Below are 10,000 nucleotides of genomic sequence, written 5' to 3' on the forward strand. Positions count from 1 at the left end.
CGAGAGGAGGAGAGAGAGGAGAGAGAGAGAGAGAGGAGAGGAGATGGATGAGGAGAGAGCGAGAGAGAGAGAGAGAGATGAGAGAGAGAGAGAGAGACGAGAGAGAGAGAGAGAGAGAGAGAGAGAGGTGCAGGGGGGGGGGGAGGGGAGAGGGAACACGGTTGTGGCTTTAGAGAGAGATAGAGAGATAGTAAACTATCTAAGTAAATACTGGTAAATACTCAATAAGAATATTTAGGTTGGCATGGAAGAGCTATGAGAGTTATTAAAGCCAAAGTGAGAGAGACCAAAAGCGAGTGAGACAAAAAGAGAGAGACAAAAAGGCGTAATTACAGTTAATTACAGCCTATAGCCAAGCTGATTAAAGTGAAAATAGTGAACCTTGGCTTGGTCTCAGTCCCTTTCTGCATCCCTCTGCTCTCATGCCAGTCCCTTCTGCAGGCAGAGAACCGCAGGCCCTCACCAAATCACCCTCATCTGGCCGGGTTCAGCCAAACTCCTCTTCCTTTACATTTGTTTTTTTCCCCAATCTTGAAGGCTTTGGCGTGCTGATAAGGTAGTAAAAAGCTGGGAGCAGTAAAACACAAATAAATGCCATGTGAGCTACCGGAAATTGAATGGGGCATGAGAGAGCAATCCCTTTGAAAGTTTCTTGGATTGCTTTAAACCTGGAAATGTTCAAGTTTGTTCTCAGCCAACCTGCAATTGAAGTGTCTCCTATATTTATAATAAATACTCACCGAGTTCACCCACAAAGGCCTGAGGTCACCTTCCGCATCTAACTGTGTGTGTGTGTGTGTGTGTGTGTGTGTTCGTGCGCGTGCTTGTGTATGTACGGGTGAATAAAAAGACTCGCTGGTTTACAGTTGCTGCATTGCCATAGCGACAAAACAATCCCCGCTCTCCACTGACTATCCACCACTTACCACACCTTCCCTCCCTGCCACCCACCCCTTCACCTGCCCCCCCCAGGTGAAGCTGGACGACCGGGTCATGGCCACCGAGCAGGGCCTGCTGTTCCGCCGGGTCTTCCGCCAGGACCAGGGCGTGTACGTGTGCCGCTCCCGGGAGCACGGCTTCACGCAGACCCTGGCCCGCCTCACCCTCCAGGTTCTGCAGGGGGAGGCGGTGGGCGAGCTGCTGGCCCGGGAGGACCCCTCCAGCCACGCCCTGGACTCCAACAAGGACCGGTCCGGCGGCGGGGGGTACAGAGGCTGGCCGCCCTGCGTCTCCGGCGGCGGCGGCGGCGGCGGCGGCGGCGGCGGCGGAGTTGGTTCCTACGGCAACCGAGGAGGAGGTGGGGGCCAGTCGCGCTCCTGGTTCAAGGACATCATGCAGCTGATTGGTCCCAGCAACCTGCCCCACGTGGAGGAGTACTGCGAGAGGATGTGGTGCCACGACAAGCTGCGCCGGAAGCACAAGAGCATGGTGGAGAAGTACCGGCAGGCGCAGGACAGCGCCCGCAAGGCCCGCAGCAAGAGCTCCGGCGAGCGCAACCGGACGCCGCGGGACCTGCGGCGTGTGAGCGCATGGAACGAGTGAGCGGTCGGGACGGCCCGCTACCCCGGGAGTGTTGTGGAGACGGAGAGACGTGGGAAGGGGGAGGGAGGAGGGGAGGGGAGGTGTGGAGCGAGGAGGAGGGACGGGTGATGGAGGATTTGTTGGCCGCCTCGTCCTTTGAAACGTCGAGCACTTGGATATTGGAAGAGAGGGGTGGGACAGGAATGTGACATGTAATCATTGAACTTTGTTGAAGACTGTCCACCAGGCCTGTCCGTGGGCCTGATGATTCCTCACCAAACAGGACTCCCTCTGGAACAGGCTCTCGTGAATAGAAAATAGCATGTGCACACATAGCTTGGTTTTTATTGTTATCGTTCATTTGGGGTTTTGTGTTTTTCTGGATCTACGTGCAAGGACAGCAGAAAGAGAAGCTGCTGTTTTTTTTTTCAAAAACTGTACTGTTAGAGATTGTGGTTGAAAGTCATCTTTGGAGATAATGGATATGATGATGGTGAGGATGATGAGGATGATGATGATGATGATGATGATAATGGACTCCCTGCCTTCCATCTTGCACCCTAACCTTACAAGGATAACCACAGCAACCATTTGGTAATTAAGTTCAGCTCCGCTCCCCTCCACTCCGATGATGTTTCCACCCACAGGAGAGGATGGAAATGAAAAGGGGCCAGCCAAGCCCTCACTATCATTACCAATACCACTGTCAGCCAAGAGGACAACGTTTTCCGTTTCATTCACTGAAAAAGAGGAACAAGAAAACACTGTGCATGCTTGAGAACTATGGTAACCCTTGCTTGACACCTCCTTTTATTATACACGTAATTGTTTAAAACCTTATGGACTTTTGATTGATGATCATTGTGTTGCTTTAATAATAATATTGTGTGGCTATAGATTTTATAACTTTTGACATATTTACAGTGAACATGCTTTCTCCGCACAGCCATTTTGAACCACCGCACTTCTGACAATGGAATTACAGTTTTTTTTAACTGGTTTTCCAACCTTCGCGATCCGTGTCACCTCTGTATATATATACAATCATTTCTTCACATGCACCCTTTAAAAGCACAGTGGTGGAGGAGGCGTTTTTCCCAGCAAGACATTCAGTTTAACATAACTACTGCCAACCGCCAGAGCATAATCCTCCATAATCCGCCGGCACGCTTGATTTAGAGAGCCGCTCTCCCTGAGACCACTGTTGATGGTTCAACAGATTAGAAACGTTCCATTTGTCCGTTTGCTCCGGGTTTTGACTTTCGTTTAAAGACTGACCAGGGGATTACCTTTACCCTGGTACCTCTTGTACTGCCATTTCAGTGAGGGAAGCAGTCCCTTTTAATACATTTTAACATTTATTATGTTTGACAGAAAGGCAAGAAATACTTACGAACCCCCTACTCTTTGCTCTTATTTGGTAAAGTGAAATGGGAAACATGATTAGCTGTCCATTTCTGAGGTTATAAACACTTGATAGCAGAAATCAAAGAAACATGGATTTTGCATGACTGATCCTAAACAGCTTTTGCTTGTGTTTTGCTTGCGCATTTCTTATGAGTCTGTATTTGAAAAATCCATTTAACCAATTGCTAAAATGACAAACATTGACCTACGGTCAATGTCCACGGCAACCTTACCTCACACTGCTTTCCATTATCATCTACTGTACAACATTTCTCACACTCACTCTGTGTATTGTACTTTTCCACTGGCATCAGACGAAACAATGGAGGAGGTCAACTGTCATGCCCCACTGTTCTGAGTACTGTGAAAACTGCCTCATTTTAACGGGTTCATAGTTCATATGCAGGATCAGCTTTTACATCCTCTGTGTCTTGAACTCCTATGTCCCCCCGGCACTGAGAAAGAAATGCTTTGCTTTGCCTCACAGGGAGTTTAGCGATGTGGGGGAGAACTGAGCTTGGTTTACCATTACACTGAAATAGGGAGACTGACCAAACATCACCATGAAACCACAAGGACCATGCAAATGTAATTGCAGCATATAATGGGCTCAGATTAGGGCCAGGTGATGTATGTCTTTGTTTTTAAATTGGCTAGACTCAATCGCTTACAGCACTTGCAATAGCCTGCCATTCAATAGGGTTGGGCTTTCCCTGTAGTTTTATTTTCCTTGTTTGGTATCAACAGGGAGCCAGGGAGTGTTTTGGCAAGTGTGAGAGAAAGTAATTAGGGGAGTAGCTGTTGAACTATCAACCTACAATTGGGAAAAGATATAAACATTGTTATGCAAGGTCAAACATGAGTTGATAGAACAATAGAGAAACAGTGAAGGGAGCCAGAGAGATGAATGTTAAGGAAAGACGAGGGATGGAGTAACAACCCAGATTGGATTCACCAGGAAGGAAAGGGATCAGGGTGGATCTCATAGAAACCTGTGAGGTGAAAAGTTAAGAGACCTCTTCATTGGCAACTGGGAACTGGCTCTGTATGTACAAATACTTTCTCCATTGATGGTCAATTTAGATAAAATGATCACGAGATCTCAGTGTTCATTTCATTTCATTCTCTCGCCGTCTCTTTGTTCCACAAAAACAATCAGGTCTGTAAATGGACGAGGGAATGCCTATTCTTGGATACCCTTTGTTTGACGCCAGCCAGGAAGCAGAGGTTGCCATGGTGACCCCTCATTCACCTCTCTGCAGCCATGTTGGCATGTGAATCTTTTCCTGGAAGGAGAGTGAGAGAAGAAAGAGGAGGAGGATGGGAGAATACGGGAAGGGGAGGATATGAGAACATCCAAAAATGTATGAAAACAAAATCCGATCTTTGACAACTTTTACGGAGACCGTGTGACCCGAGCACGGCCCAAACCGAGTCAAAACACACACTCCACGGATCTAATAGGATGAAGTAATTACTTTGAAATGTGCCTTTTTTTTCCAACTTATTACAATCACAGCCTATGTAATGGCATAGCTCAGTCGATGTCCGTTTATTTTCAAACCACACTGATAGAGAACGTTATTGTTGGAGTCCAACCTTAATCGTAATCTCCAAAAATATTTTGCTTTGGTCTGCTCCGATGGACTGAGAAAGTGCTCGGGACAGTGGTGAGAAAGAAAGAGCAAAAACTGAGAGAGAAGGAAGCAAAGTTGTGCTTACCTCATCTCCAGATGACCAAACGGCGATATAGTTTATCCCTAATCTCCACAGATAGGGGGTGAACGTATAGTACATGTTTTGGGTGTTAGACAAAGGCAACAGAGATCACATGCTGAGATGATGGTATATTTAACCACACGAGATGAACTGACTATCAATGGGTGATCACCTCTGGCCTCGTGACAAAGGAAAGGAAAACATGTCCCACACGTAGTTCCGAGAACAGCCACACAGTGTAAGGAAGGTGGATGTGGTTGTGAGGCTTGTCAACGGATCGCAGACTCAGATGTCAGCCATGTCCTCTTGAATCACACGCGGTCCTGATCCGTGTTCAACATTGTTTGTTGTTGTACGATTGTAACCACATGTCACATTTAATATTACTCTATTATAAAAAAATAATACATTTAAATGCGAAACCTGGGTTCGAACTTGCGCACCTTGAGTCTCGTTGTTTGGTGAGCTGTTTGCAGAACAACACTGAGGCCGCGCGTGTATAGTTTGTATACCTTTAGGGAACCATAGGTTCCCGTGATCCCCACCTCAGTGAGTAGGAGGCTGGGTTTGGACGGTGGGAAACGATGGGGAATATGGTCCGGATTTAGACAGCGTCTAGCAATGGGAAATTAAATACTGTCTGGATTTGGACAGTGTTTAATAGTTGGGAATTGACTCCATAATACTGGGTGTCATTTGGTCACTCAGTATGGTTATCCCTGTTATGCACATTTGTAAAATAAACATAATTTTTTTTGCCCAAACATCTCTAAAGCATCTGGATGGTCATGCATTGAGATTGCTTTGGACGGTTCAATAAAGTGTGTAACAGGTCGGGTAATTGAAAGAAAACAATCAAAATCAATCATTAAGATATTCAACATGGTTTGTAAAGCAATTCTAAAAATATATTATTTCATACTGTCTGATGAGAAGAGTGTTGGGTTGGGTTGTGTGGGCACGTTAAACATGTACAAGACTGCGGTTCCTTTTGAGATTTTAGTTACTTAACTACGACATTACAGTGAATAAATACAATTTAGAAGAAAGTGAAAATTCCAGAAAAAATAATGTCATACTGTCGAGAACTTTATTAATCTACAGCTGATCTATGGATGCAAAACGGGGAACCCTTATAAATATTGGCATAGTACCATTATGTGTATTGCAGGTGAATAGAATCTAAACAATATCACTCAAATGGGTGAACTGTAGTTGTGCTGTAATGTTTGACCGGCTGTGGATCTTCATGCCGGTGAGCGGATAGTTAAAATGTGATCACATGTATTTATGTTTTATTTAACTATCTCTTGCCATCCATGCATGCTCCTGTGTACATGTTATTTAACAAGATTAAAATGTGGTCTTTTCGAACTGAGTTCTGTCTTCTCTTTTATGATTCATATAATTCATTAACATATTGACATTCTTGTCGTTCGTTATTGTTTTCTTATCTATTATTATATTATATCAATGTATATTTAAGCATATAAACAGACATTTATACAAACAACATTTGTGTTAGGGTTTGTGTGTTTGAGTGTGTAGGGCATGACTAGAATCTCTTTCACTATGACTCTTAAATACAAACAGAATGATGACACTCCGTTAGGTAATATGATGTGATGTGATATTCTCCAACCTAATCTTACTGCTCAAACTCTTGACGGCCCTGGGGGTATGGTTTGTGAGACAAAGTCCAGCTGGATCATATGTGTACCGAACAAGTCTCTGACCAATAGCTGCTCTGTTTATTATTACATCAACTGCACGCAGTCAGGAACCTTGCGACCAGACCTGGGAGACATTGAAATAGAAACACATTTCCCAACGCATCTTGCAAGCATCCGTGTGTTGTGCGTGCATATTTCTATACTGTATGCGTGTGTGTGTGTCTGTGTGTACTTTGTAAAATGTCCCACCTCCATTAATGTGTGCCATCACATGTGTTAATGTACTCTAGGTTCAGTCTTTACTAGTCCTGCTCTGAACTCTAGTCTGTCTATATACGACTACCCAGGCGTGTGATTGGAGGTTAATTGGGCTCCGACGTCCGTGGAAAATTAGTGGGAACAATGTCTCGTTGTCCCGGCAACACAGCGGCTTGTAAGTAGAGTCAGAAGCTGATTTGGCTTCGCACTTTTAAACACACTTACCTGCTGGAGCCGTTGTGCACACATTGTGGTGGTCTCTCACACACACACACACACACACACACACACACACACACACACACACACACACACACACACACACACACACACACACACACACCCACACACAGCCACACATACTAAAACATACACACACACTCCAAAGGACAAGAGGTTATTGCTATCCACTTTCAGGCCAATTAGGTGTCATTGTGTGTGAGTGTGTCTGTGTGTGTGGTGTGTAGGTGTGTGTAGGCCCTGCACGCACACGCAGAGGTGTGTAGGGCCCCCACTGTAGGGTGTGGTGTGGGGTGTTAAAGTCACACCTCATTGAGCCGTAACAGGCCTCAACTTTACAGGTGGCTGGGGTCACACTCTCTCTCTCCTTCTCTCTCTCCCTCTCTCTCTCTGGCATGAAAGGGATATTCATGCCATTTATTACATTTAATAACCAGACTTATTAAACAGGTCAAACAGTTCAAATCCTTGAAAAATATTTCACATTTACAATCACATTTGATTGTACTTACATCCCGCCCCCATTCTTCTAAATCAATTTGAACCATGATGCCTTGGAGCTAATAAAAAATAATGACTGAAATCCAAAGTGGTTTAAGTGGAGCGATGCCTGAACACAATATAGCTTTTCGAGCTCAATTTAAGAAATGCAAGCCACTATATCAAGCCCAGGCTGCCTGTACTGTAGGAGTTGGAGAGTCAAGGCCTCGTTGAAGGCCTCTTCCAGTTAGCTCAGACAACAACAATAGCAGCTATGTTTCTGTCCTTACTTCGACATATACCTAATGTGACACACAATATATTAACCAAACCGCGTCTTTATTTTTTAACGATAGCAGTAAATAAACGCCCTGCTTTACGCTTGCATTGGGACTGGGCTAGGCTGGAAATAATTCCCTTTTGGATGTATGGAGGGCATGAAATAAAGGGATTGGATTTAGACACATTGACTTAGCATCGCCGCCATGACTCAATGTGAATGGGTATTTACACGCATCATTAACTCCCAGGAAACCCCACTTTGGAGCAGCTTAACTCAAGATAATCATAAGAGAAAATATCCCCTGGTTTGGGCCCGTTCCTCTGGGTCCAGAACACCTCAGAACCCCCACCGAAGCATGATGAAACACTTCATGGCCGTATACATATTGGGGTATTAGATGGGTGATTAATTGCATGTCCGCAGGAAAATCAAATGATAGATAATTGGATTTGTGCAATCGTGTTGCAACTTCGTTTTTTTTCGTACAGTGCTCATTTTCTCATACAAGCAGTTTGCTTGTACGATGGTCATATTATAATTACTTTTATGTATTTTTAGTACATGTCACTGCCACATGTTGCCAACTTGTTTATTTGCTGAATGTTTTTTCCAAAGTTTTTTTTGTTTTTATTCAATGTCGATTTTGTATTTAGCGTGCTGATAAATAGACCAGTCGCAAACTTGTGAAAGATAGTGGATGAGTTGCTTTTGACCCAGAAGCGCATAAGCTACTTTCCTTACACATCTGTTCCCATGTTTTCATGCCAAATCGGAAATTATTAGGACGAATTCCTGTCACTGTGGACCAAAGCGACAGGATGGCTGTGTGACTTGTTTTAATTTCCCTTTGGACGAAGCCGAGGAAGCGATTTAGCATCACACGGCCTTGTCCTTTCAAACACATGCTCTTGCTATAATAATCTACAAATGGAGGTTCTCTGAGGGATCTGTAGCTAGTAAAAGTCCTTCCAGGCACAGCTCCTTAATGTGCCCACTGCCTTTACCGAACTCTCTAACCAGTGGGTGCAAATTAGGGTCGCTCCGGGATGAAGGGTTAACCCTTTGTTCAGTGTGTGATCGCAGCATGGAGGAGCCAGACCTGTAAAACACATTGATCTTGACTGAAGCTATGTTCACCAAAATGTGTTTTAAGTCTGATATCTGGATAATGTCAGCCTCACAATGACAGACCTCTGGGCTATGTTTAACCACCCTGTTCTCATTCTATTTGGTATATCGTACATTTAAAATTGTTTCTTTAAAATAATGTATCGCACGCCATTTTGGTTTGGCGTTGGCTTGGTTGTGAGCCACATTTTGTTAGTTCTTCTCTTTTGAGTTTGGAATAATACATTTCCCCTATTCTAACATCATAATTTATGCATTATTATTTATTGTTTAATTGAATATATTTTTTTAACCCGTTTTTTTTTGCTTATATTGCTTCCACTGTTTTTCGTATGAATGTATGCTACAGTAAAATCCCTTTCCTGTTTTGACAGACCACACCACCAACACTCTGATCAGACAAACAAATAAATCTCTGTTTTAAAGCTCTGGGGGGAGTCTGTAAATCACAGCAAAAAACGAAAAAAGTCCTGTCAGCAACCTTTGCACTAAACTATACGTATTACCAGAGAATCTGTGTTATCTCGTCTTCTCCACGTAGGACTCTTTCCACATCAAACACGCGACGACTCGTCGCCTATATGAAAAGTGGTGTGAGTTTAGCAGGCCAGAGAAGCGGACATGTGATCCGGCATCAATCTCCTTAGCACCATCTGGCTCGGATTCAACGTGGCAGTTCAAACGACCTGAGGCCTTGCCAGACAGGAAAAAGTTGTTGGCTCACTGACGTTGCCAGCTAATTTCTTCGTCTTTTTTTTTGCCTTTTCACTCTTGGTCTTCCTGTTAGTATTATGTCTGCTTAGATGCGCCACATCTGTAGCCCAACGGTAATTGGAAAAAGATCAGTTAGACCCATCTGAAAAAGAGTTGAAGGGTAATAAAATGGGATGTTTATGTCAGTTGCCGTAGACTTTTAAGGGTGTCTGTCGTTTCTTGCGCCAGATCTAGTTTAAAGTCAGGGTATCACTCGTTTAATGTGTCATGAATGTGACGGTATTTTTACTTTACTCAAATAGAACGGCATCCTTCCAAAGCCATCGTTGCAGTACCTTTCCTTTTCTGACATGGCAACAGAACAGTGCTGAGAATGGCCTTATCTGGGGTTAAAATATTGCTTTTCAAGACACCCAAAGCACATAATATAGTGAGTGTGTATGTGTGTCTGGTGCTAGCGTGGCCATTACCAGGGGGTTGCCCCCACCTGGGTTAAGCACAGCAGATAGTATACGCCGGACCACTCACCACCCTCTGGCTATCACAGTGTAGGGGTGAGGAACGATGCAGACCAATT

Source organism: Gadus chalcogrammus, chromosome 1 (genome assembly GCF_026213295.1).
Source record: "Gadus chalcogrammus isolate NIFS_2021 chromosome 1, NIFS_Gcha_1.0, whole genome shotgun sequence".
Taxonomy (NCBI): domain Eukaryota; kingdom Metazoa; phylum Chordata; class Actinopteri; order Gadiformes; family Gadidae; genus Gadus; species Gadus chalcogrammus.